We start from the raw sequence: 27,987 nt of genomic DNA on the forward strand, positions 1-27,987 counted from the left end.
TTTCCTTATTATTGTTGTTAATTAAAAAAAAAAAAAAGAGGAGGCGCGTGAGCTGCAAACAAAACAAACATTTTCCAAACAGCAGCATGCGAGAAGTACAGAAAATGCAGCGCTCAGTTCCTTCCCATTTTCCATCCTTTTTTCCATTGATTTTCCTTCACCGTTGGATCATGCTAACCTCATTCTACTTGGCTTCCATCTAACAACCAAGAAGAATCTAGAAATGAAACAAAATCAAGGGCTAAGAGAGAGGCGGTGAGCTGAGATTGTTTATGAACCATCGAGATGAAGTTTTAAGGGTTTGAATCTGGTATAAATAGAAAACTAAGGGTTTTAGAAGAGGGGATAGTGTGTGACGGCTAAAAAATTTTGGAGAAGTAAGAGGAGTGGTGGCTGAGGGACGAAACTGAGAAGAAAGAGAGAACGAAGGAAGGAAAAGTGACGGGGGGGTTTCTGAGAGAGAACCTAAGCGGGAGAGAGAGAGCGGCCAAGCTGGAAAAGAAAGAAACGAGGGAGGAAGAGAAAGTTGTGGAGAGCAAGAAAGGTTACGGGCGGAACATGATAAGAACTTGGGAAGGAAAGAGAGCAGTTGAGAGTGGCGGCGGGAAAGGAAACAGAGAGCTACGGGCTGAGAAACGGAAAAGCTGAGAAAAAGGAGAGCTTGGGGAGGAAGACTCTGGAACAAGCCGAGAGAGAAGACTCAGGAGGTAACAAATGCATCTTGATCTAGCCAACTCATATTTTATCTGTTAGCTCCTTTTCCTGATCTCTTTTGATTCAAAGATCTGTGTATTAATGGCTAAAAGATATATTAAAAGAGCATTAGACATGGTTAGAGGTTAGATCTTGATGTCATGGCTACACAGTTGTTAATCTCCAGGTCCGGTCCTTTGCTTTCAAAAGGCAGAACCAGTTTCTTTTGTTTTTTTTATATCCAAATCTCCTCTGTTTGTTTATCCAGAGTTACAGCCATGTCGAAGGGGTCATTTTTCTTTTTGGGTTGCTTGAGCTCTTGGGTTGCTTGAATTTCGTGATTTGTTTGTTGTTTGACTGGTTTTCCATGTACATGTCTAGCGCAAGATTCTTTCTTTCTGTCTTTGCTGCGCTTTCATGTTCAGTTGCACCATTGAATCTGCTGGGAATGGGCAATCGTATTTTGGGTGAAGTTAACAATGTGGGTTTGAGATTATAGCATTTGGGTTTGGTTAAATGAATCAGTGGGCTTGGTTTGATTTATTTCGCATAGACATCCCAGTCGAATGATGAAGTTGCGGAAGAAAGAACTCAGAAAATTGCAGCAGAAAAAGCTTCGTCTAGGCTGCATTTTTTTCGAATGAATGATCATGACTGTGGTTGACAATGACTGTGATTATACTTTGTGATGTTGTTGCGCTAATTGATAGGCTTGGTGTCGGCTTCTTTGTCCATTTAACGAGTATCCGAAACTGTGAATCCAATTTAGAAGTCATGAACATCTCTTGTGTTTAGTAATCAGCATATGCAATCATCTCACTTCTTGTGTATATGAAGTATGTATAGTTAATAAACTAAAGGTTGCATTTTGGTTCTCGTTTGTGTGTGTAATTTGGGTCTGACGAATTCTAAGGCGGGCAAAGTACAAGATTTGGGTTTGATTGTTGTTTTGTCTTGAGAGTTTGGTGCTTGTTTGATTTTGACATGAAAACCCAGAACTTGAAACCAATGAATGAATCTGGGTTCCTGCAAGTCCCTCAATTCAGATTTTTCCTTTTAGATGTTTAGCACCACATCTTGGTGATGGGTTTAGGAATTTGACAAGTACTTGGGATTGGATTTCTTGTTAAAACTGCTGCATTTTTTTCTCTTTCTTTTACTGTCGGTCAACCCAGGTTTTCTGCTTTAATCCTGCAACAAAACATAGTATTTGGTTTAGATGATGATTGAGACTTGTATCGTTCGTTTGTTTTGACCCAAAATTTTGATATTCGTTGGACTTGTTTGCGTGATGAAATGGAAGAATGCCATGGTTGAAAGTTGCAGAAATTTCCAGATTTCGCATGCCTGTTTTTTCTTCTATGAAATTTTCAGTTTTTGGGGTCACAAAGTGGAGAGAATGCTTGGTGAATTTGTTACTTTGGCCCAAGCTGTTGTTGGTTGAGTCGTTAGCAATGTTTAGATGGAAATGATTGCATTCAAAAACCCAGAAATTGTAGCTCAAGAAACCAGCGAAAGAAAAGGAAGTTCCTGCTAAGAAGATGCATGAACTGTCAAACCTTTTGGCCGCTGGTTTGCTGAGCTTGTTCCACAGCTTTATCATGTTTGCTCTTTGATGATTCTCTTGCCTTTTTTCTGTCTTGTGTATCTTGGGCGTTAGTTTTCGAAATAAAAAAGGCATCAGCTGCACAAATTTGGCTTGGATTTCATGTCCTTTCGGTTTGTACTTGGATTATTTCTGGAGACTCTCGGTGCGAAAAGCTGCTAAGTGTTTTGTTGCATTTCTTGTGTTTCCTCGCTTTCCTGGCCTGGATCTTCTCAGTTGATGGATGAGTGGAGACGTGTGTGTGAGTTAGGTTGATAAAAAATGAGTTTTTGTGCATTTTTTGGGCAATTCATTCGCGTGGTTTGATGCTGCAGATATGCAGCAGAACATTGCCGAAAGCTTCATGAGTAGTTGAAAGTTTTTTGTTGCAGAAACTTGTTTCCTTCGTAGCATTTGCATGCATGTTGCATGAAAACCTTCCAAGAATTGCACTTTGCTCCCTGTTGTCTTAAAGTGATGTTATCATGACCAAAATAATTCGAAATTTGATCAACCTTGTCCTTTTGAATTCCAATTTTCCTTTAGTACATTTTAACATACCGTTTGGATAAATTTCTTAGTGGATTTTAGAATGAAATTTTGAGGTTTAATAATTTTTGAGGGATTTATGATTTTGATTTGGGTTTTAGTGAAATTTTTGAGTATTTTGTTGTTTAATTGCAACAAGTGATTTTTGATTTATTTTCGTGAATTTTAGCATTTGATTTTGATAAGTCTCATCTTAAGCCATCAATTTTAGTATTTCATTTTTAACTTTTAAAACTTTCTACTTAGGACTTTGTTTGCTTTAATACTTGAATGGTTTATTTTATGTGAATACCTTAAGTGATTCCATTTTGTGTTTAAATTTTCATTTCGTGTTTAGTTTTTATTTCATTTATTGTTAATTAAAGTGGTGCCTTGACCCTTTTTGTTATTTTGGAGGGTAAATAGTAAATTCGTGTCATTAAGGCCCCAACTCAAGGGAGGTACACTCTATCCCTTATTTCTAATTTACTTGACCCTATGTGCACTTATGTGACATTATGTGTTTAATTACATGCCTTTTGAATGTTTTATTTCATTTCTTTATATGCTTTATTTATTCCAATTTTTTTAATATTTATTTAATTTTAATTTGTAATTATTTGGGAAGGCAATTAAATGCCACAATTGTAATAGGTAGGTATTTCTTTTAATTATTTATTTTATTTCCCTTTTTAGATTGTAGTAGGGCCCTTCCCAATATAATAGTTAGGGCTTGTTTGCTTTATTTGCCTAGTATGTCTTGCATGCTTATGTGTTACGTGTTATCCGCTTTCTTAGGGTCTCGCATTTAGATATCATGATTACGTGTTATATGTTTATGTGATATTATGTGTTTACTTGCTTTATATTATTGGTTTAGTTATAATTAATGTATGATGTAATATCACACTAGTCCAACGCTAGTAGTGATTCATTTCCCGATGCTATACTAGTTCAACGCTAGTTGTGGTTTCCTTGTTCGATTTTTCAGTAGTCCAACGCTAGTGAGGAAGTAGAAATATAGGCTAGTCCAACGCTAGACCCTTAGGAGCCCTTCGAGCGTTAGATCATGATTGTATGATAAAATCATTTCATTTCATATTTTTCATTTTCTAGGGTCTTTTATCAATTTTTTTCCATGTTCCCTTTATAATATAACCTTTATCCCATACTTCCCTTTATATATACGTAATTTTTCCCATATTCCCTTTACACACACATCCCTTATCCCATATTCCCTCTTATATCCATATCCCCTATTTTATATTTTCCTTTATATAATCCTATGCATGAGACATGACATTAGATTTGCATTTCATATAGGGAAAATTAGAATTAGGGTAGTACGTTTGCTTGATTAGATAGGGAAATTACCCCTTGAGTATGAGATATGGACGAGTTTGGCTCTCTAACCTTAGCATGTTCGTATTCCCTCTATTAAAGGGAAAATTGAGTCACGAACATTAGTTCCCCGTACCCGACATGATGCATTCCTTTAGGTCATGTATATTTGTATTTATATAATTATTTTATTCCTTTTCTTTTCTTAGAGTCTCATATTTTTGCATTATGCGTGACCTCTTCAAAGAATCCTTATTGGGCATCACAATTAATGTGATTGGCATCAATTAAGCTTTGAAGAGATATTTTGACCCTCCGATACCCTCTTAGGTCTAGAGTTTGCATTCATATAGTACATCCAAATATGATAAAAATAAAAAAATCTTTGGCTAAATCACGTAACTAGCCTTGGCTAGGTCGAAAGGGTGTCTCGAATTTTTATCCTTGCCTTCTCTTTCTTCAAATGTGACTCCCGAACCTTTTTCTTTGATTTTCGTCGACTAGGAGTCTTTAAAAAGGGTTTTCTACTTTTTTCTTTGAAAAATTCATTTTTAGGTGACTTGGTACACCTTAACTCAATACCAAGTGGCGACTCCGATTTTTTTTCAAAAACCCTTTTTAAACTATAATTTGGGCCCAAATCGTCGCACTTTTAAACCCCATTTAGGCCCCATTTCATTTTTCCTCATTCATTTTCATCAAAAATCAAAAACTCATTTTTTAATCAAATAAATAAAAAATTCATGTTTTCTAAAACATTTAATTTTTATTTTTTTTCAAAAAAATGGGGCGTGACATATAGTATTTGTCGAACCAAATCTTCAGTTGTCCCCTTGACTAGAAAACAAGATTAGTTACTCTCCATTGAGAGTAACTCATGCAATTCCATTAAAGGAAATTGCGTCAATGTTTGACAATAGAAAGAAACTACTCAGAGGAGAAGAGAGCCCCCCGCGGCTGCCGTCCCCTCAATTCCTATTTTGTAGCTTCCTAAGAAAACCAAGACTCCCCGAATTTGTTGCTGGCCGACTCTTAATCACGCGGGATCCGGCTTTTTGCTCCTCCTCAATCCGTGCAAAGGAAAGAAAAGACAAGAAATTCCTATGTTGCCACAGATGGGTCTCTCCCACGGATTCTACTTGCTGACTTTTCAAATGATTGGTTTCCTAGTACCAATCAGATTCTTAAGGAGTTTCCTATTACAATTTAATTTCCTAAAAACTCTCCCAATCACTTGAGAATGATCTCGTGAAATCAGGAAGGTCCTGATAGCTATCAAATTAGGAAATTGATTCAGATTTGGAGATTGCCCAGTATCAATCCCGACTTTTCGGCTTTGAGCGGTGAACTTAGGCACGCCCCCGTGCAACCATCAGATGTTTTTCACTATAAAATCTTCATTTAAGCACTTTTCATTCCCATTCCTGAAATAAGCACAAAATACCAAATAAAAGTAGAATCCGACAATTAAAATAATATTTGGCTAAAATCAAGGGGAGAATAATTATAAATTTAGCAACAAATTATGACCTATCCGGACATTATAAATTTTATTTGAATTTTCTGATCAAGGTTTTTTTCTTGGATTTTGTTTGGCAAAATATTTGGATTCTGGAGGTATTCTTTAATTTCATGAGGATTTTTGAATTTTTATGAGGAAAAATACTAATAAAAATGGTTAAGATGTTGTAGACTATGAGAGAGAACAAGAGAGAGAATTTGATTAACTTTCAGTAGACTAGGAGTTTTAAAAGTTAAATTCTATCCAGTTCAAATAGATTCCTATAATTCTTATTACTAAATTCATACAGTTTTTGTACAATCATCAACTTAGTTCTACTAGTTGACAAATTCAAATTTACATTCAAGGAGTAACACTAATAATCATAGGAATTACATGAATGGAGTTCAACTGGATAGGACTTAATTTGTGAGGTCTGGGTCTGTCGTTTCTCAACTTAGAATCATATAATTTCATTCTTTAACTAGGTAAAGAAAAGATTTCTTATCATGGACTTGAACCCCTATAACTCGTCTGGGGTCGCTGCGTGGGACCGTGACACACTCTTTCGATTTGGTGTGTCGGCTCGGATTCTAAGAATTTGAATCGAGACATGTTCCGGGTTATAAAAAAAAAAAAAAGAAGATTTGAGTGTAGGAAAGACAAGTTCCTTAATGACGGTAGATGCCCAAAGCAAGACCACGTTCAGGGAAGGGAGAGCAGTAGGGGCCACCTTCAACGAAGTTATTAATGACGTTAAACGCCCAAGCCAACCGTCAATAATGACCACGTCCCGTGAGTGGAGAACAATTTAATTGATTGAATGTTTTTTTCCTTTTTCTTTATTTGGAGGAAATGATTGAAAAATTTTACCGAGTAGCATAATATGTAGGGGTGGCAATCAGGTCGGCTTCGGGTTGGCGAGTCGGGTTGAGGTCCAAGTATAACAAAAAACCCGCTGACCCGAACTTGACCTGCCAATCCGAAACGGGTCAGGATGCTTGACACGAATCTGAAAATTTCAGGTTGACGGGTCAACCCGAAATGACTCGAAACTTAATTTTAATTTATTAATTTATCACTGTAATTTCTAATAAAATCAATTTCTTACAAAATTAATTACATCATCAAGTAATAAAAATTTAAATAAATAATTTCAAACCAAATCTAAAATAAATTAAACACCGTAAAAGTGTTTTATTCCAAACCAAATGTAAAATAAATTAAAATAGCATAAAAGTAAAAAATAATATAATATATTATTTGTCTAAATATAATAATTTCAACTTTACACAAGTTAAATAAATTCATTTAGGATTAAGTAATTAATGATTTAATGCCTTTGAAAAAAAAGAATGATTTAGTTTAGTTAGATCAAATAATTTTTATGTGTATTAAATTATTTTTAATTTGTAAACGGGTCATATCGGGTCACCAAGGGTTGACCCGAAATCGACCTGTTTTCTTTTCAGGTTCATTGGGTTCGACCCAATTCTGACCTGAACTTCCCAAACCCATTAATTTCGTGTTAGATTCGTGTCGTATTTTCGAGTCGTGTCAAGAATTACCACCCCTAATAATATGTACAACCGAATCATCAATTTCGCTACAGGGTAGCCTGACACTTTTAAAAATAAATTGTCTGCTGCCTGCTATCATGTTGATTGTGCACGGTAGATGGTTTGAAAAAAAAAAAATCACCCGTGGGCTCCCGTGCACAATCAGCATGATAGCCTGACACTTTAAAAAAAATATATTTGCTACTGTATTGATTAGGTACAGTAGCTATAGTTTTGTACCAAGAGAATGTCAGAACTGTGACGGCCCCACCTCCCCCTAGGGCGTACCCCAAGGTTCGGCGGGTCGCCTGCCCAACTCTCGCCGGGACTCACTCACTCACTACAGTCCTCCAATGAAGTATAAGATAAATCTCAAATATTACATCCAATTCTCCAGAATTACATAAACTAGTACATCAAGTTGTACATACCATGAGTACCAGAAAATAAACCCTAGAAAAGCTGATAACTACAACCACCACGACAACTACATACATCTTGCTAGTCAACTTAAAACAAGTACAAGTTCACTCGTCTATAATCAAAACACTAAACACCTTCCCGAGCGATCCCCGCGTCGGCCCCCTGCTAAGGAAAACAAATGGAATGGGGTAAGCTATATGCTTAGTGAGTAATCAGGGGAAATGTAAACTCACATTCAAACAAACAAGTAATCAGGATATTTCACATCAATACAGAAAATTAACATCACAAGGGTAGGATACGGGTGGCTCCAAAACCAGTTCAATTCCCCGAGCTTGAATGCCTGTTGACACTCCGTCAACCAAAATACTCATGGTCCGTAGACACCACTGAAACTTCCCCGTTCACCTTATCAACCCCCGCTGGCCAGTCAACAGCACACAGCAGCTCGAGCGAAATAAAGTAACTTGGCTTTCGTCAAAGCTTTAACAAGGAACTAAATCCCAAGTTTAGCATGGAACTATCTTCGACCAAGCCCCGGCTGGCTCGAATAGTTTGTCTAACCCTTGGAACCGGGCTGGAACCAAGCCCTGAGATATCCGATCTCTCAATAGATGGTATCTCTCAACAAGTGCACAACAAGATACTTACCCCAAACAGCACACAGCAAATGGGGTTTAATTCAAGTCACGAGATCACCCCTATCAGCACACAGCAAAAGGGTGATACTCAAGTCATGTAATTCCCCTCCTCAGCACACAGCAAGAGGGTGATACTCAACATAAAGCATGTATTCTCACATAGGAAATCAAAACAAATGATGGACTTAGGTCGAGTGAGATAAAGTACACCCTCGCCTACGTACCCATTTAACATGTACAAAGCACTTTAACAATTTCACATCAATAACCACCCAATTACTCACTTGATACAACTTGGCACGAAAAATGATACAATTCACGGAGCTTGACCGTCACCGTCAAAAGCCTCAAGATTTGTAGGGGCAGATTATATACATACATGAGTGAAACGGCCATACAACAGCAATTTATAACTGAAAAGATCAAATACAGTTGAAAACGGTCAAAATAATCAAAACGGTTACACGATCTTGTCCATAACGGAAGCTAGGGTTATCGGATCAAAATGTACTAGATAGTGTCTCGAACCTTAGGCAAAAGGTTACAACTTTCATGAAGATAACTCAATCCATTTTTCAGTGTATCCAAGTTAAATTTGCAACATATAAAACTAGGACTCCGAAGACTAGTTTATCTTTCTCGTGAAATTCGGCGGCATGCCCCTTGTGTTTACCCATTTTTCAGCCATTTATGGCTTCAATATTTTACTCAATCCAACCCAAAGTTATACATATCATAGATTCAAGTAATAGCCGTTCCATAGGCTCATAACAACATAAGAACAAAAATCAAAGTGATAACAAGTGCGGAAATGTAACCTAGCAAAAGACAGATTTGACTTGTGGTTGCGGAAAGAACACATTCGAGGCTACGCTTATCGGATTGAGGCGCAACTTATACCGTTTCGAAGCTAAGACACAGGGCTACAATTTTCATGAAGCTCACTTAGTCCCGTTTCCAATGGAACCTAGTCAAATCTCCAATTTACAGAACCAAAATCCAACTAGTCGGCTAATAAACCGCACTACTTTTAAATGACTATATCTCAGGTTACCAAGGTCCGATTAAGGTGTTCTTGGAGGCGTTTAAAAGCTAAGACAGAATAATAAAACTTTTATGTTTTGTCAACAGGCTAAATCCCCACGGATTATAGTGAATAAACACAACCAAATAGACTAAACTGTCCACGCGGAACTCTGGAATGTAACCTAGAACAGCGAGGGTATTTTCATCTTTTCACAAGTTACATAGCTCCGATTGGGCTGAAATTTTGTAGGCACCTATAAAATACCATTCCATACAACTTTCATGTTTTAGGACAAGCCTGATTCGGCCTCTAACTATGAGTACTAAAACCGGGCAGAATGTAAACTTAAAATTCCAGAAATCTGGAATTTTTGGGATTTCATGACAATCTATTTATTTCCTTGCTTCCAACACTACCAAAGCCCCTTATATAATCTTATATACAACATATACCCACTATACAACAAGTCTAGGTAGAAATTTATTAAACCCTAACTTGCATATATCATCCAAAATCATCACAACAACTTGCATATCTTGTAATCAAGCCAAAACATGAACTAGATAACATATTAAATCAAAATTTAAAAGAACAAGAACCATGATCAGATCTTATACCTCAAAGACAAAGCTTGGAAGAGTGATACTCCACCTCCTTTGGAAATTTTTAGTTCCCCTGGCTTCCCAACTCCACAACTCACTCTTTAATCGGTTTAGTTTTCTTTCTTCTCACTTGGATGGCTAGATTTCAAGAGGAATTGATGAACTCTCCCTTGGGTTTTTCTTCCTCTCTCTCTCAGCCAAGAAGTAGAAAAAATGAAGAAGAAAGGCTGCCCAAGGTGATAAGAAGGTAAGACAAATTGTCTTGGTCAAGAGACCCTTAATGGTGTGACACTTGTCACTACCAATACCAAGCAAAATTTTCTTTTTCTTTCTTGCATTTTCAGCCCCAAAATTCGCTCAAGGCTAGCTGGAAATTAAGGAGATATTTTGCTCAAATATTAATGAGCTCATGTGGTGGTCAAGTGGTGCGTTCAATCGGTAGTGCGCGGTACTCGTCGGTTCGCGCCTTTTTTTCTTAAAAACACATGTACTAGGGTTTTTACTTCCTATTTGCTACCCTTGTATCATTGCTCCTAATCACATATTATTTCTCACTTAAAAGTCACTTTTAATCACCAAATTTGATCCTTGCTACGTACCGAAAAATCATCCGGCGAAAAAAATTGTGAAACCCTAATTTGCTCCAATCTTGAAAACAAAAAGTGAAACCCTACTTTCTAGGTTCATTTGCACTTATTATGGGGTGCTTGAGTAGTAGGGCCATAAAAAATGAATAATTTCCAAATAAAAGGAATTTTAAGAAAAATGTGATGAATTTTACAATTCCATAGAATAAAATTAGGGTTTTGAGTTAAATATGACGGATTTAAACATAGTCACAAGTAAACTAGGGTTTTTGATTAAAATTTTAGGGTTTCTAGTCTTTTAAAACAAAATAAGGTTTTAAATCAAACCCAAAGAAATAACTTTAGTATCTTCCCTGAAACAAAATAATGTTTTAAAATAAAATGAACTAAAGAAACCGTAAAACAATAGCATCTTAAAAGTTGGGGTGTCACAGTAGCATCTTAAAATAATGTTTTAAAAGTTGACGGAGTGTCAATAGGCATTCAAGCTCGGGGAATTGAACTGGCTTTGGAGCCACCCGTATCCTACCCTTGTGATGTTAATTTTCTGTATTGATGTGAAATATCCTGATTACTTGTTTGTTTGAATGTGAGTTTACATTTCCCCCTGATTACTCACTAAGCATATAGCTTACCCCATTCCATTTGTTTTCCTTAGCAGGGGGCCGACGCGGGGATCGCTCGGGAAGGTGTTTAGTGTTTTGATTATAGACGAGTGAACTTGTACTTGTTTTAAGTTGACTAACAAGGTGTATGTAGTTGTCGTGGTGGTTGTAGTTATCAGCTTTTCTAGGGTTTATTTTCTGGTACTCGTGGTATGTACGACTTGATGTACTAGTTTATGTAATTCTGGAGAATTGGATGTAATATTTGAGATTTATCTTATACTTCATTGGAGGACTGTAGTGAGTGAGTGAGTCCCGGCGAGAGTTGGGCAGGCGACCCGCCGAACCTTGGGGTACGCCCTAGGGGGAGGTGGGGCCGTCACAGGTGGTATCAGAGTTTAGGCTTCAGATCTCTGTAGTGTATCCTAGGCTAAAGTTTAGGATGCCGGACTGTGGAATTCGATTTGATTCAAAAGTTAAGCGATTGAGGGATAAAAGCTAGAGCCTGCTTCGCGTGGTCTCTGCCCGGAGTGAGCTTGGGCCAAGTGGTGTTATGGTCCTAATTTCGTGAATGAGAATTAAGGATTAAGGACTTTTTTTTGAAGCTTAAGTTACGAATCATGAAACGTTCTAGGTTTGAACCCTTATCATGGTACTTTGGGGACAATGGTTAGGTATGCCAGGTAGGAATCTCTAATATGGATGATTTACTCTTGGGACCGGCCGGCTCGAGTTGTGAATTGTCTTATTGTGAATTCTTGTACTTGGGTACCATATCGTGTGCTCTTACGTACATGTAATGGACCTGATTTGATATTACGCATGAGTAATGTGACCTATATTTGGACTTTAATTCGGTGACTGTTTGAGAATGTGAATTGCTGGGTATAGGCTAGCCGAGTGAGTTCTTATTCGTACCTGTGCTCCTTGAACTTGAAGTAATTGACTCTATTTTTGAATTTATATGTTTGAACCCTGCTTCGACCTTGTTTTGAACTTATTTGTACTCGTGTGGTTGTAGACCGGCTACTATTCCTCTGTAGCGGTTGAACTAAAACTCTCTGGTGAGGCATTGCCTGTTGTGTTTCCAAACACCGCCAGGGATGAATTTCTTGAATTAAGACTCACTGGTGAAGTATAGCCGTTGTGCTAGCTTGTTGTGTTTCCAAGCACCGCCACGGGTAAAATTTTCGACTTGAGAAATTTTTGACTTGAAACTTGCATTTTGAGAACATGAACAGGCTTTGTCTGGCTAGAGTGAGTACAAGAAATTAACGGGCACCTTGGGAAGTGGAGTAAGAAATCAGACGGGGGTGATTTTCACTGAGTGTGGGACGACAAGTCGCGTTTCTTTCATTTTGCACTTGCATTGTTTCTACATGTCATTTACTTATGGTATGTTAATGCCTACATATATAGTACTTACTGCACTTGACTTTGTCTAACCTGAAATGTCCCTTGGTGTATATGGTGCATTATATTGTGTATATTTTGCGTGACTTGTATATATACGTACACACATTGATCTTGAACCATATTGTGTCCCAATTAAAGAAACTATAAAACCATCAAATGGAGACTCGTGGTGGGGGTAGAGGACGAGGACAAGGAACCGAAGGGGTAACTAATGAAAATATGAATACGCAAGCCGAAACCCAGGTAGCTATAGCCATACAGCGAATGGCTGATTTACTAGAACGAATGGTCAACCAACAGGGTCAAGGCCAAGTACAGCATCCTGGCAATCATGAAGGAGAGGACCGTGCCTTAGAATGGTTCCAAAAATTTCTACCGCCAAAATTCTTGGGTGGACCTAGCCCTGATATAGCGGAGAGTTGGTTGGAGCGAATGTTAGACATTTTTACTGCGTTAGAATACTCAGAGGAACGGCAGATAGCTTTCGCCGTTTTTCAATTTGAGGGAGCGGCTCGTGCCTGATGGAATGTGATTCGAGCCAAATGGGATAGAGAGCAAACCCCATGGACATGGGTGAATTTTACTCGTGAGTTTAATGAGAAGTACTTACCGCCACTTGTTCAGGAAAGGCGAGAGGATGAGTTCATACGCCTACGTCAAGGGACTATGAGTGTGGCGGAGTACGAGACACAGTTTACCAAACTCTCTTGTTTTGCTCCAGAATTAGTACTGACAGACCAAAGGAGAATTCGTCGGTTTGTTCAGGGTTTGAACGTGGAAATTCAAGAGGCATTGGCAGCTGCTCAATTGGAGACTTATAGTCAAGCGATTGAAAAGGCACAAAGAATTGAAAGTACTAAGAGTCAAGTAAAGGCCTTTCATGATAAGAAAAGAAGGTACCCAGATACAAGCAGTTATATTGAGGGACAGAGCTCGGGGAGCGAGCCACCACTTAAGAAGAGTCGAGGAATAGGTGGACCGTGATCCACTGGGATCCCAAATCAAGGAAATGTTGAGAAAAATCAGGTAGGAAGAGAGACCCAAAGGGGTACCTCACGAGGAGGTCCGACGTCAGGACCTAGAATGACATGCGGATTTTGTGGAGCTGCTAATCACATAGAAGATAATTGTTGGAAGAAAGGACAAGTACGGAAATGCTATCGATGTGGTAGTGCTGAGCATCTGATTGCTCAGTGCCCTCACCTACCAAAAGAAGGAAATTTGCCAAGGGCAGAAGGGAACACGTCTAAGAAGACTAATGCCACGGGTAATCGACCGAAAGTGCCGGCAAGGACCTATGCAATAGAAAGCCAAGAGGTGACAGACCCATTAACAATCACCGAAGGTACCTTCCCTATTTTCCATCGTATTGAGGTATTTGAGTATTCCAACCCTTTAGTTCGTTGATTGGAATTTCGAGGACGAAATTCTTTTAAGGAGGGGAGATTGTGACACCCCAACTTTTAAGATGCTATTGTTTTACGGTTTCTTTAGTTCATTTTATTTTAAAACATTATTTTGTTTCAGGGAAGATACTAAAGTTATTTCTTTGGGTTTGATTTAAAACCTTATTTTGTTTTAAAAGACTAGAAACCCTAAAATTTTAATCAAAAACCCTAGTTTACTTGTGACAATGTTTAAATCCCTCATATTTAACTCAAAACCCTAATTTTATTCTATGGAATTATAAAATTCATCACATTTTTCTTAAAATTCCTTTTATTTGGAAATTATTCATTTTTTATGGCCCTACTACTCAAGCACCCCATAATAAGTGCAAATGAACCTAGAAAGTAGGGTTTCACTTTTTGTTTTCAAGATTGGAGCAAATTAGGGTTTTCGCGATTTTTTTCGCCGGATGATTTTTCGGTACGGAGCAAGGATCAAATTTGGTGATTAAAAGTGACTTTTAAGTGAGAAATAATATGTGATTAGGAGCAATGATACATGGGTAGCAAATAGAAAGTAAAAACCCTAGTACATGTGTTTTTAAGAAAAAACGGCGCGAACCGACGAGTACCGCATACTACCGATTGAACGCACCACTTGACCACCACATGAGCTCATTAATATTTGAGCAAAATATCTCCTTAATTTCCAGCTAGCCTTGAGCGAATTTTGGGGCTGAAAATGCAAGAAAGAAAAAGAAAATTTTGCTTGGTATTGGTAGTGACAAGTGTCACACCATTAAGGGTCTCTTGACCAAGACAATTTGTCTTACCTTCTTATCACCTTGGGCAGCCTTTCTTCTTCATTTTTTCTACTTCTTGGCTGAGAGAGAGAGGAAGAAAAACCCAAGGGAGAGTTCATCAATTCCTCTTGAAATCTAGCCATCCAAGTGAGAAGAAAGAAAACTAAACCGATTAAAGAGTGAGTTGTGGAGTTGGGAAGCTAGGGGAACTAAAAATTTCCAAAGGAGGTGGAGTATCACTCTTCCAAGCTTTGTCTTTGAGGTATAAGATCTGATCATGGTTCTTGTTCTTTTAAATTTTGATTTAAGATGTTATCTAGTTCATGTTTTGGCTTGATTACAAGATATGCAAGTTGTTGTGATGATTTTGGATGATATATGCAAGTTAGGGTTTAATAAATTTCTGCCTAGACTTGTTGTATAGTGGGTATATGTTGTATATAAGATTATATAAGGGGCTTTGGTAGTGTTGGAAGCAAGGAAATAAATAGATTGTCATGAAATCCCAAAAATTCCAGATTTCTGGAATTTTAAGTTTACATTCTGCCCGGTTTTAGTACTCATAGTTAGTGACGGGATTTTTTTTTATCAATGCAAGTTTAATTCCGATTTTACACCCGTTGGACTGCAAGTATACAGGTCGTAATTGTAGTACAAGATGTGTATCGGGTCGATCCCACGAGGAGCAATTAAAACAATTATTAGATACTAATTTACTCTATTATTTAGACTTACAATTAATTTGAGCAGAAATTTCAGAATGTAATTCAACTACAAAAATTCTTAACTAGATAAATGCAATTTCACAAAAGGAATAGAATTCACTAAATATTAAGATCTAGGGATGTAGATTCCACTTATGATTCAAAAGATCTAAAATGAATTAATTCAACACTTGTTACTGCTCTTGTTTAACCAAGAATTCATTTCCAGAAATACCAAAATCACATTCTCATGATGATAATGGGTTAAAACAGATTAGTTTTTCCTAATCTCTTGGTAAATACTAAATATGTTCTTATTTACACATGAAATGCAGATTTCATCCACTTGAATGTATTTCTATTCTCATGAATATACAACTCAAGTTCTACTTGTGTCATTCCATTATTTTTACCATTTCTCAATGAGTAAAAACAACTATAAACCTGCCATTGGTGATCAAGCAACAACAAGTAATCCAACATACACAAGTAGATAAGTTAATACAAGACATAACAAGCATAAATCACAATCACTTCATATCATTTGGCCATAAGCTTCATCTACTCCCTAGATAAAGGAAATTAGCTACTCATGAATGATGAAACACTCATAACTTCATTAATGCAAATCATCATAAATTTACAAATACAAAAAGAGTAAAGAAAGTCTTAGCCAAGATATGGTGAAGCCTTCCAAAAATCTCCTTGTCTTGAATTTAGATGATTACAAGATGAAACCTCAATTGTCCCTTGCAAGTACCTAGCTAGAGACTATGTTTTTCTGTCAGAAACTAAGCTACGAATGGTTCCCAGATCTCTCCCCATATCTCTGCATAAAAAACACTCAAATGCTCCATTTTTCCAAGTCAAATTCTATCCTTTGATTCCCAAATCTCCACTTTGTTAGTATAGTCAAAAACCAATATTTTTGACTTGAAAATAAGCCACTTTTCTTGCCCTTTTGTCTTCTGAAGCATGTGCACCGAATTCCCTTGCATCTTATAGCTGGAAAGTGGTATGAACACAAGAGAATTGGCTGAGTCAAATTGCAGAATTTCGGCTATAAAACGCGCCTACACAAAACGCGGTTACAAGTCACGTTTTGTGTACTCGCGTATTCACTTTGACCTTACTTCATCTGCGATTTTCCCTATCATAAAGGCCGAACTAGCTTTTGTGCAAAACACAAAAGTTGTAGCCCTTTGAGTTAGCTTTCCAATGCTTCAAGAATCATCCAAATCGGAGCTTTGTAGCCTGAGATATGATCGAAATACTGTCACCTGTTCAAACCTCTGTTTTAACTTCCGACCACAGGGTGCAGCTTCTGTATTCCAACGTTTTGCCCATGAAGATGGCAGAAATGGATTTCGATGTCTTCATACGAATTGTAGGTATCTTTCTTAGCTTTAAAATGGTATAAAAATCACCTCAATCCGATAAGTGTAGCTCCAGATATGGTCAAAATACTGAAAAGTGTCAAAACTGACTTGTATTGCATTTCCTCACTTGAACGTTTTTCACTTCATTCTTCTTGTTGCCACTTAAATTCATCACCAAATCTCTATTTTTCACCTCAATTGACCTCCTTTGGTGATTGATTCATTATTCCTGCATAAAAATGAAGTTTTTACTATTAAAATCAATAGAAATGCAATATTATCCACTTTTACCAAAAATATATAATTTTACCAAAAACCTCTTTATTTTAATTATAAAACTAAATAATCAACTCAAAATTAACTAATAAAATGCACTTAAAAATACGTAAAATAAACTCTTATCAAATACCCCCACACTTGAATCATTGCTTGTCCTCAAGCAATATAAAATTCCAACCATCAATGATCCAAAAATTTAAAATAAACATATGTAGTATTTCAACTCCATTTCCTTGAATCAAGGTAAATAACCCTTATGTGATCTTTCCATTAAGTTCAAGTACTCATAATATCAAGCAAAGAAGAGCCAAGTATACCATAATTTTACCAATTCAACTCAACTTCTTATTTTTATCCAATTTCGCAAGCAAGCAACTCCTATAGTCAATAAAGATGCTAACTAATCTCATGATCAACTTCTTATTTTTCTTAAAGAGGGATTTAATTTACTTTTATATATATATATATATATATATATATATATATATATATATATATATATATTTTAAGGATTAAATATTACTTAAGTTGTGAAAAATGCCTTTTGACGCGAAGATCAACATTTTTAGATGCAGATCCCCGGTTACTCAACATTTCACATACTCAAATTGCTTTGCATACTCTTAATTCAAGTACCTTTTTACGCGAATGTCGACATTTGTAGATGCCAACCCCCGGTTACTCGGTACGAGAATCATTGGAGTAGAATAACCATTTATTTTTTTTTTTTTTTTTTTTTTTAACAATATATAATAAAATTCCCTCTAAGAGTAATCATGAGAAGAGTATGACACTTATTAACCATATTAATTTCTTATCTTATAAAATTAGATAAAAAGAAAAATTTTCATCAAATATACAAAATGTAGGCATAATTTTCTCCACTTTACTAGATATACTTTCCTATAGATGTAAAAATTATAATCACATAAAAATCATTTCCAAATTTCATGAGAAAAGAAGTATCAAAACCGCATATATTTATTTCAAAAGGATAAGTGACAAAATTTTATTTATTTATTATAGTTAATAACATATATATGTATAAGGTTTTGGAAAAATTTTGACAGATTCTCCCCTTAAAAGTGGACTAAATCTCCCTGCCAGCAACCACAAGAAACACCATTTAAGCACAAGAATTATATCAAACACAACTAAAATCACAAGTACCACACATTTCTTCCCCCACACTTAGAATACACATTGTCCTCAATGTGTAGGGAAAGAAAAGAAAAGAAACAGAAGAAAGGAACAAGTGACTCCCCAAGTGAGATGACTGCGGTCCAGTGAAGCCTTGAATCATGAGTCATCGACCGCTCAACCATCCACAGTCAACGATCTACTAGTTACTGCCACAAGTTCCAATATTCAAAATAAGGAATGTAAGTTAACATTTTTCAAACAAAAGATAAAAATAACAAGCAAACAAGAGAAAAGCCAGCCAAAGGGCAGCCTCAATCATCCTCTTCATCGTCATCTTCATCATCATCGATGGGAGGTGGGCGTGTGCCTAAATGATCTTCAATTCGGTCCAGGCGAGTATCCATTCTGGCTAAATGATGGTCGATGTCGTCCAAGCGACCGAAAAGCCGCTGCCAGTTGGTCTGTGGCGGAGGAGGAGGTGGTGCTGCAGTAGATGGTCCAGCTCCATCGCGACCATGTCTAGCCTTTTGTCTCCGCTCCTGAACAGGGCGTGGAATGTCTCCCGTGCCAATACCAAGGCGGCGAAGAGTAGTGATAGTCATCTCAGCACGTGGTGGAACATACTCCCGCCGCATGCCTTCCAAGGGAACTTCAAAACGGGGGAAGATTAAAGTCAGTAGACGAGGAAATGAAAGTTTGAAAGAAGTTGTCTTACGCCTCGCCGTAGACCTAATGTGGCTGATGATGATGTTCGGCAATGAAATTCGAGCATACGGGGAAGTTCGGTTGTGGAACATGTAATCAAGGAAGTAAATATCGCTCTTGCGAACCTCCGTGTGCCCCGTCTTCTTTGGGATGACATTGTGAGCCATCATGTAAATGATAAGCCGATGACGAGGTTCGAATACATTTGCCAATATAGTCTCCTTTCTGGTAGAGCGAAAAGGTTGGTACTCGAGACCAAACCTAGCCATGGCCAATGATGGATCCCACCTCCTATTCGGGGGAACAAACTCCTTCTTCAAGTCTACTGGACGTCCGTCATCCATACACCCCAAAATAGCAGCCAAATCTTGCCGTGACAAGGTGATTCGTCTTCCACGCACCCAGGACTCAATTATTTCTCCACTATGGCGCGCCTTACTTTCAATGTTGGCGTAAAACTCGCGCACCAGGTCTGGGTAGTAATGGTTTGGAAGGGTGAGAATCGGAGCCCATCCTAGCTGAGCAAAAGCTTCTGAGATGTTGTACATCATCTCAACTGGTGGACTGACGTGCATCTCAAATAAAAACTCCAAATTAGCACGCGCCTCATGCCACTCCTGATTCCTGCGAGTGTTGAACCTAGCACTGTCAAATACCGATCTTCCCGCTCCACGGGAGGTGCCCTCACCAGGTCGACGGTTAATTGGTGAAGGAGAAGGTGAATTCTCCTCTTCAGTCACCTCCATCTCTTCATTAACCTCCCTCTCCTCACTACTAGAGGATGAAAGTACCGCTCTTCTTCCTCTTGGCATAGTACCTAAAAAATATTTCAATTATTCACATGTACTACAACTCATTTTTTTGGCAACAAAAGTTCAGCATTAATCCAAATAACCTCAAATACAATTGCTCAAGTTCTAATCATTCAATGATCGTACAAGACATATTTTCTGCCTAAAGTTGCCCAAAATCACCAAATTACACAAGATATGTATCAATTATAATTTAATTAGTGAAAATAGGAACAATTATGATTATAACTATTTAGAATTAACAATAATAATATGCTTTTAGCTATAATCATGTTTAGGCAAAAATTAAACTAATTAACTCCCCAAATCAACCAAATTACTCACTATACACAATGCACATGCTTAAACATCATCAACTAACCATTTTTAACCATAATTTAACATCACCAATGGCTCGAAAACATCCTAGTTCCTTTTTCCAATTTCATCTAAATATAGCAATTGTGAATTTTAAAGTACTTGAAAACCAATAAATTGCTACATTTAAACATTTAAACATGCTTAAACAATCATAATAATCATGAATAAAATAAAAAATAGCCATGAACCTCATCAAATTTTCGAAATTAAAAGATGTCAGATAGCTCAGGATAAAAAATATGAACTTCTAAAATCAAAAGATTTGATGAAGAAACTTACCTCAATCACATAGAAGGATGTTTGGTGATGCTAAAAATGCAAAAAGCCCTATGAAACAACCTCCAATTGACCTCCAATTGAAGAAATTAGAGTTTAAGAACCCTAACCTTCAATCCCTCAAAAACCTGATTTTAGGTGTTTTTCTTGGATTTTAATCGGTTAAAAAGGTTGTATGAAGCTCAAAAGGTGTTGGGGTGATGATTTCTAGCAAGATTATGGAGTATAAATGAAAATTTGTGAGTTGGGTAGAAGGAAGAGGGAAAAACGCGGCTGGAAAAATTGGAGAAGTGAAGAAGAAAGGCTGAAATCGCGTTTCTGAAGGCTATATTCAGATACGGAAAACGCGACTAAAAACGCGCCTTCAACTCGCGTTTTTAAAGTCGCGTTTCCTGCACAAATCTTGCAGGAATGAAAACGCGACTGTGATGGAAAACGCGACTTCGAGTCGCGTTTCTGAAGTCGCGTTTTCTGTTCTGCAGGTGCAGAATTGAAAACGCGATTCCTAGAAACGCGACTTTTAGTCGCGTTTTCTTTGAAAACGCGTTTTCTGCTTCGATTTTTAGCAGAATTTCAACTTTTGAAAAATTACAAAAGGTACCCCAATGACTCAAAATGCATCATAGATCATTTGTTTGCCAATTTTAATGGCTGGAACAAATGTAAAACATTAAAAACATGCATTTTACCCCTTTATAATGAATCAAAAACACCTTTAACGCAAATCGAGGGGTTGAGTTGTTTGATCAAAGTTCGCCTTTTTTGTACTCAATTGGTCATCCTTGCCTTCAATTGCCAACCCTACATTACAAAAACAACAATTTAGCTAAAACATTGATTCAAACCACAAAATCACACCAAGTTAACAAATATAACCTAAATATTGGGTTGCCTCCCAATTAGCGCTTTTGTTTATAGTCGTTGGCTCGACTGAAAAAGTTGAATCACTTTAGAGCATTAGAGAGCGATTTTCTCCCCATGGGTCGAAACTCCCGAACCAATCCACCATGTGGTGAACCATGCATTGATCTTCATAGTCCAATTTCCTCAAATGCCAAGGAGGAATATTAGACTTGTCATAGAGAGGCTCAACTTCACCTTGGAGTGGATTTTGCTTGTCTTTTCTGAATTGGCTCAACTTTTCACCATTTTCTTCATGGAATGGAGAATTTATTAAGCCAACTTCCATCCTTATCTTCTCCTCCTTTGTTCCTACACCATGAAAGTTAGTACCAAGGACATTTATAAATTTAACTTCTTCGGTCCTTTCTTGGTTAACCTTTTCATCATATGGCATATTAGACACAAGAGCAGTAGGCTCTATACTCCCTTCTTTATTATCCAAATTGAATTCCAATTCCTCACCATTAACCCGTAATATAAGCTTACCTTTTTCTACATCAATTATAGTTCGTGCAGTGGCTAAAAACGGTCGTCCTAGAATAATTGGCATTCTCACATCTTCTTCAATATCTAAGACAACAAAATCCACAGGTATTATAGATTGTCTTACCTTTATGAGTACATTTTCCAAAATACCCATGGGATGTGTGATTGACCGATCCGCCAATTGCAATATAATATTGGTAGCTTTTAGCTCTTGAAGTCCCAATCTCCGGGCAACCGATAACGGCATAAGTGACACACTTGCACCTAAATCACATAAAGCATTAGAAAAATGCAATTGACCAATAGTGCAAGGAATAGAAAAACTTCCCGGATCTTTCAATTTAGGAGGGAGTTTATTCTTAATCAATGCACTACACTCTTCCGTTAATGCTATCATCTCATTATCCACAATTTTCCTCTTCTTTGACATGATGTCTTTCAAGAAACGTGCATAAGAGGGAATCTGTGTTATAGCATCAATGAAAGGAATGTTAATGTGCAATTGTTTAAACATTTTGAAGAACTTTTCAAACTCCCGATCCTGTCCATCTTTCTTCAACCTGTGAGGAAAAGGTATCACATTAGAATTTAATTTGGGATGAAGTGCATCAATATCAATGATAACATGATCATTTTGACTTTCTTGCTCCCCTTCAATTGCTTGCTTCTTGTCTTTTTCACCACCTGAATTTTCAAAATCGAATCCCTCAACCGTTTTACCGCTTCTAAGAATGATTGCATTGACATGCTCTCTCGGATTCACTTCGGTTTTACTTGGTAATTCACCAGGGTTTCTATTGTTGATCACATTGGCAATTTGACCAATTTGAACCTCCACATTCCTGTACATTGTAGTGAGTTGATCCAGTCTCCCTTCTACTCGTTCAAATCTGTCCGAAGTCACCTTAGCAAGTTTTTCCACCGCGATCTCCCAACTTGGTTTAGTTTCAGCCTGTGGTTGCCTTGGTTGAAATCCCGGCGGATTGGTTGGCCTTTGTTGATTGCCTTGATCTTTCCATCCAAAGTTTGGATGATTTCTCCACCCCGGATTGTAAGTATTCGAGTAGGGATTATTTGGAGCATTTCGGTTGTAATTATTGACAAATTGTACCTGCTCAGAATCAACACACTCATTAATATCATGTTCACCTCCACAGAAAGAGCAACAAGCTACGTGAGCATTAGATGAACTTGGGCTAACTCCACCTTGTCTACTCAATAACTTCATCACGTTATTCATTTGGGCACTCAACATATTGAGAGTGTCCATTTCGATCATACCTGTGTGACGTATCGTATTACCTCTTTCATTGGCCCATTGGTAGTTATTTGCGGCCATTTCTTCTATCAAATTCTGAGTTTCTTGGGGTGATTTACCCATTAAAGCTCCACCTGCAGCTGCATCGATCATAGTTTTAGTAGAAAAAACTAAACCATTATAGAAGGTTTGTATGATTAACCATTCCGGCAGTCCATGATGTGGACATTTCCGAAGCAAATCTCTAAATCTTTCCCATGCCTCATATAATGATTCACCTTCCAATTGGCTAAAACTAGTGATATCCATTCTAAACTTAGCAGTCTTACCTGGTGGAAAATACTTATTTAAGAATGCTCTTGATAGTTCATCCCATCCAGTGAAAGTATTAGGAGCATGAGAGTGTAGCCAAAGTTTGGCCTTATCTCTCAATGAAAATGGGAACAACCTTAGTCTTATAGCATCATCACTAACTCCATTCATTTTAATTGTATCACAAATTTCCAAGAATGTAGCTAAGTGTGTATTAGGATCTTCTACTGCATTACCTCCAAATTGAGATTGTTGAACCATCTGGATAAGTGATGGTTTAATCTCGAAATTGTTAGCATTTACCGTAGGCCTTACTATACTTGTTTGAGATCCTTGTGTTCCCGGTAGAGCAAAATCTCGTAGAACTCGCCTATTTGCTTCGTTTTCGGCCATTTCTTCTTCAAATGGTAGTTCTATCAAAATTTCCTCTATTGGTTGCCAAATCTCTTGTTCCTCTTGCTGTTGTGTGTGCCTCCTTTGTCTACGTAGTGTCCTCTCAATTTCTGGATCGAAAGGTGCGACTTTTCGAGACTCCCGGTGCATACACTACAAACAGAAATAAGGGATATTATGCAACTTCAATGGTAAAAAAAAAAAAAACTGATTACAATATAAGATTAAAAATAATCTAAAAAATAAAGCTGTCTAAATTAATAAAGATGATTAGGCTCTAATATTGCCGCTCCCCGGCTACGGCGCCAAAAACTTGACGGGATTTTTTTTTATCAATGCAAGTTTAATTCTGATTTTACACCCGTTGGACTGCAAGTATACAGGTCGTAATTGTAGTACAAGATGTGTATCGGGTCGATCCCACGAGGAGCAATTAAAACAATTATTAGATACTAATTTACTCTATTATTTAGACTTACAATTAATTTGAGCAGAAATTTCAGAATGTAATTCAACTACAAAAATTCTTAACTAGATAAATGCAATTTCACAAAAGGAATAGAATTCACTAAATATTAAGATCTAGGGATGTAGATTCCACTTATGATTCAAAAGATCTAAAATGAATTAATTCAACACTTGTTACTGCTCTTGTTTAACCAAGAATTCATTTCCAGAAATACCAAAATCACATTCTCATGATGATAATGGGTTAAAACAGATTAGTTTTTCCTAATCTCTTGGTAAATACTAAATATGTTCTTATTTACACATGAAATGCAGATTTCATCCACTTGAATGTATTTCTATTCTCATGAATATACAACTCAAGTTCTACTTGTGTCATTCCATTATTTTTACCATTTCTCAATGAGTAAAAACAACTATAAACCTGCCATTGGTGATCAAGCAACAACAAGTAATCCAACATACACAAGTAGATAAGTTAATACAAGACATAACAAGCATAAATCACAATCACTTCATATCATTTGGCCATAAGCTTCATCTACTCCCTAGATAAAGGAAATTAGCTACTCATGAATGATGAAACACTCATAACTTCATTAATGCAAATCATCATAAATTTACAAATACAAAAAAGAGTAAAGAAAGTCTTAGCCAAGATATGGTGAAGCCTTCCAAAAATCTCCTTGTCTTGAATTTAGATGATTACAAGATGAAACCTCAATTGTCCCTTGCAAGTACCTAGCTAGAGACTATGTTTTTCTGTCAGAAACTAAGCTACGAATGGTTCCCAGATCTCTCCCCATATCTCTGCATAAAAAACACTCAAATGCTCCATTTTTCCAAGTCAAATTCTATCCTTTGATTCCCAAATCTCCACTTTGTTAGCATAGTCAAAAACCAATATTTTTGACTTGAAAATAAGCCACTTTTCTTGCCCTTTTGTCTTCTGAAGCATGTGCACCGAATTCCCTTGCATCTTATAGCTGGAAAGTGGTATGAACACAAGAGAATTGGCTGAGTCAAATTGCAGAATTTCGGCTATAAAACGCGCCTACACAAAACGCGGTTACAAGTCACGTTTTGTGTACTCGCGTATTCACTTTGGCCTTACTTCATCTGCGATTTTCCCTATCATAAAGGCCGAACTAGCTTTTGTGCAAAACACAAAAGTTGTAGCCCTTTGAGTTAGCTTTCCAATGCTTCAAGAATCATCCAAATCGGAGCTTTGTAGCCTGAGATATGATCGAAATACTGTCACCTGTTCAAACCTCTATTTTAACTTCCGACCACAGGGTGCAGCTTCTGTATTCCAACGTTTTGCCCATGAAGATGGCAGAAATGGATTTCGATGTCTTCATACGAATTGTAGGTCTCTTTCTTAGCTTTAAAATGGTATAAAACTCACCTCAATCCGATAAGTGTAGCTCCAGATATGGTCAAAATACTGAAAAGTGTCAAAACTGACTTGTATTGCATTTCCTCACTTGAACGTTTTTCACTTCATTCTTCTTGTTGCCACTTAAATTCATCACCAAATCTCTATTTTTCACCTCAATTGACCTCCTTTGGTGATTGATTCATTATTCCTGCATAAAAATGAAGTTTTTACTATTAAAATCAATAGAAATGCAATATTATCCACTTTTACCAAAAATATATAATTTTACCAAAAACCTCTTTATTTTAATTATAAAACTAAATAATCAACTCAAAATTAACTAATAAAATGCACTTAAAAATACGTAAAATAAACTCTTATCAGTTAGAGGCCGAATCAGGCTTGGCCTAAAACATGAAAGTTGTATGGAATGGTATTTTATAGGTGCCTACAAAATTTCAGCCCAATCGGAGCTATGTAACTTGTGAAAAGATGAAAATACCCTCGCTGTTCTAGGTTACATTCCAGAGTTCCGCGTGGACAGTTTAGTCTATTTGGTTGTGTTTATTCACTATAATCCGTGGGGATTTAGCCTGTTGACAAAACATAAAAGTTTTAGTATTCTGTCTTAGCTTTTAAACTCCTCCAAGAACACCTTAATCGGACCTTGGTAACCTGTGATATAGTCATTTAAAAGTAGTGTGGTTTATTAGCCGACTAGTTGGATTTTGGTTCTGTAAATTGGGGATTTGACTAGGTTGCATTGGAAACGGGACTAAGTGAGCTTCATGAAAATTGTAACCCTGTGTCTTAGCTTCGAAACGGTATAATTTGCGCCTCAATCCGATAAGCGTAGCCTCGAATGTGTTCTTTCCGCAACCACACGTCAAATCTGTCTTTTGCTAGGTTACATTTCCACACTTGTTATCACTTTGATTTTTGTTCTAATGTTGTTATGAGCCTATGGAACGGCTATTACTTGAATCTATGATATGTATAACTTTGGGTTGGATTGAGTAAAATATTGAAGCCATAAATGGCTGGAAAATGGGTAAACACAAGGGGCATGCCGCCGAATTTTCACGAGAAAGATAAACTAGTCTTCGGAGTCCTAGTTTTATATGTTGCAAATTTAACTTGGATACACTGAAAAATGGATTGAGTTATCTTCATGGAAGTTGTAACCTTTTGTCTAAGGTTCGAGACACTATCTAGTACATTTTGATCCGATAACCCTAGCTCCCGTTATGGACAAGATCGTGTAACCGTTTTGATTATTTTGACCGTTTTCAACTGTATTCGATCGTTTCAGTTTTAAATTGCTGTTGTATGGCCGTTTCACTCATGTGTGTATATAATCTGCCCATACAGATCTTGAGGCTTTTGACGGTGACGGTCAAGCTCCGTGAATTGTATCATTTTTCGTGCCAAGTTGTATCAAGTGAGTAATTGGGTGGTTATTGATGTGAAATTGTTAAAGTGCTTTGTACATGTTAAATGGGTACGTAGGCGAGGGTGTACTTTATCTCACTCGACCTAAGCCCATCCTTTGTTTTGATTTCCTATGTGAGAATACATGCTTTATGTTGAGTATCACCCTCTTGCTGTGTGCTGAGGAGGGGAATTACATGACTTGAGTATCACCCTTTTGCTGTGTGCTGATAGGGGTGATCTCGTGACTTGAATTAAACCCCATTTGCTGTGTGCTGTTTGGGGTAAGTATCTTGTTGTGCACTTGTTGAGAGATACCATCTATTGAGAGATCGGATATCTCAGGGCTTGGTTCCAGCCCGGTTCCAAGGGTTAGACGAACTATTCGAGCCAGCCGAGGCTTGGTCGAAGATAGTTCCATACTAAACTTGGGATTTAGTTCCTTGTTAAAGCTTTGACGAAAGCTAAGTTACTTTATTTCGCTCGAGCTGCTGTGTGCTGTTGACTGGCCAGCGGGGGTTGATAAGGTGAACGGGGAAGTTTCAGTGGTGTCTACGGACCATGAGTATTTTGGTTGACGGAGTGTCAACAGGCATTCAAGCTCGGGGAATTGAACTGGCTTTGGAGCCACCCGTATCCTACCCTTGTGACGTTAATTTTCTGTATTGATGTGAAATATCCTGATTACTTGTTTGTTTGAATGTGAGTTTACATTTCCCCCTGATTACTCACTAAGCATATAGCTTACCCCATTCCATTTGTTTTCCTTAGCAGGGGGCCGACGCGGGAATCGCTCGGGAAGGTGTTTAGTGTTTTGATTATAGACGAGTGAACTTGTACTTGTTTTAAGTTGACTAGCAAGATGTATGTAGTTGTCGTGGTGGTTGTAGTTATCAACTTTTCTAGGGTTTATTTTCTGGTACTCGTGGTATGTACGACTTGATGTACTAGTCTATGTAATTCTGGAGAATTGGATATAATATTTGAGATTTATCTTA

General features: G+C 37.3%; 1 long non-coding RNA gene and 1 other non-coding gene across 2 annotated transcripts; both read left to right on the forward strand.

Annotated features, from left to right (window-relative positions):
• Positions 1-358: 358 nt before the first annotated feature.
• On the forward strand, positions 359-27,987 carry LOC113692076 (uncharacterized). The gene is made up of 3 exons (XR_011825460.1): positions 359-3,267; positions 26,930-26,999; positions 27,761-27,987. It is a non-coding gene; the product is annotated as an uncharacterized lncRNA (long non-coding RNA).
• LOC113694417 (small nucleolar RNA R71) lies at positions 23,216-23,322 on the forward strand. The gene has a single exon (XR_003449368.1). It is a non-coding gene; the product is annotated as a small nucleolar RNA R71 (small nucleolar RNA).

This window comes from Coffea arabica, chromosome 11e, assembly GCF_036785885.1.
Source record: "Coffea arabica cultivar ET-39 chromosome 11e, Coffea Arabica ET-39 HiFi, whole genome shotgun sequence".
Taxonomy (NCBI): Eukaryota; Viridiplantae; Streptophyta; class Magnoliopsida; order Gentianales; family Rubiaceae; genus Coffea; species Coffea arabica.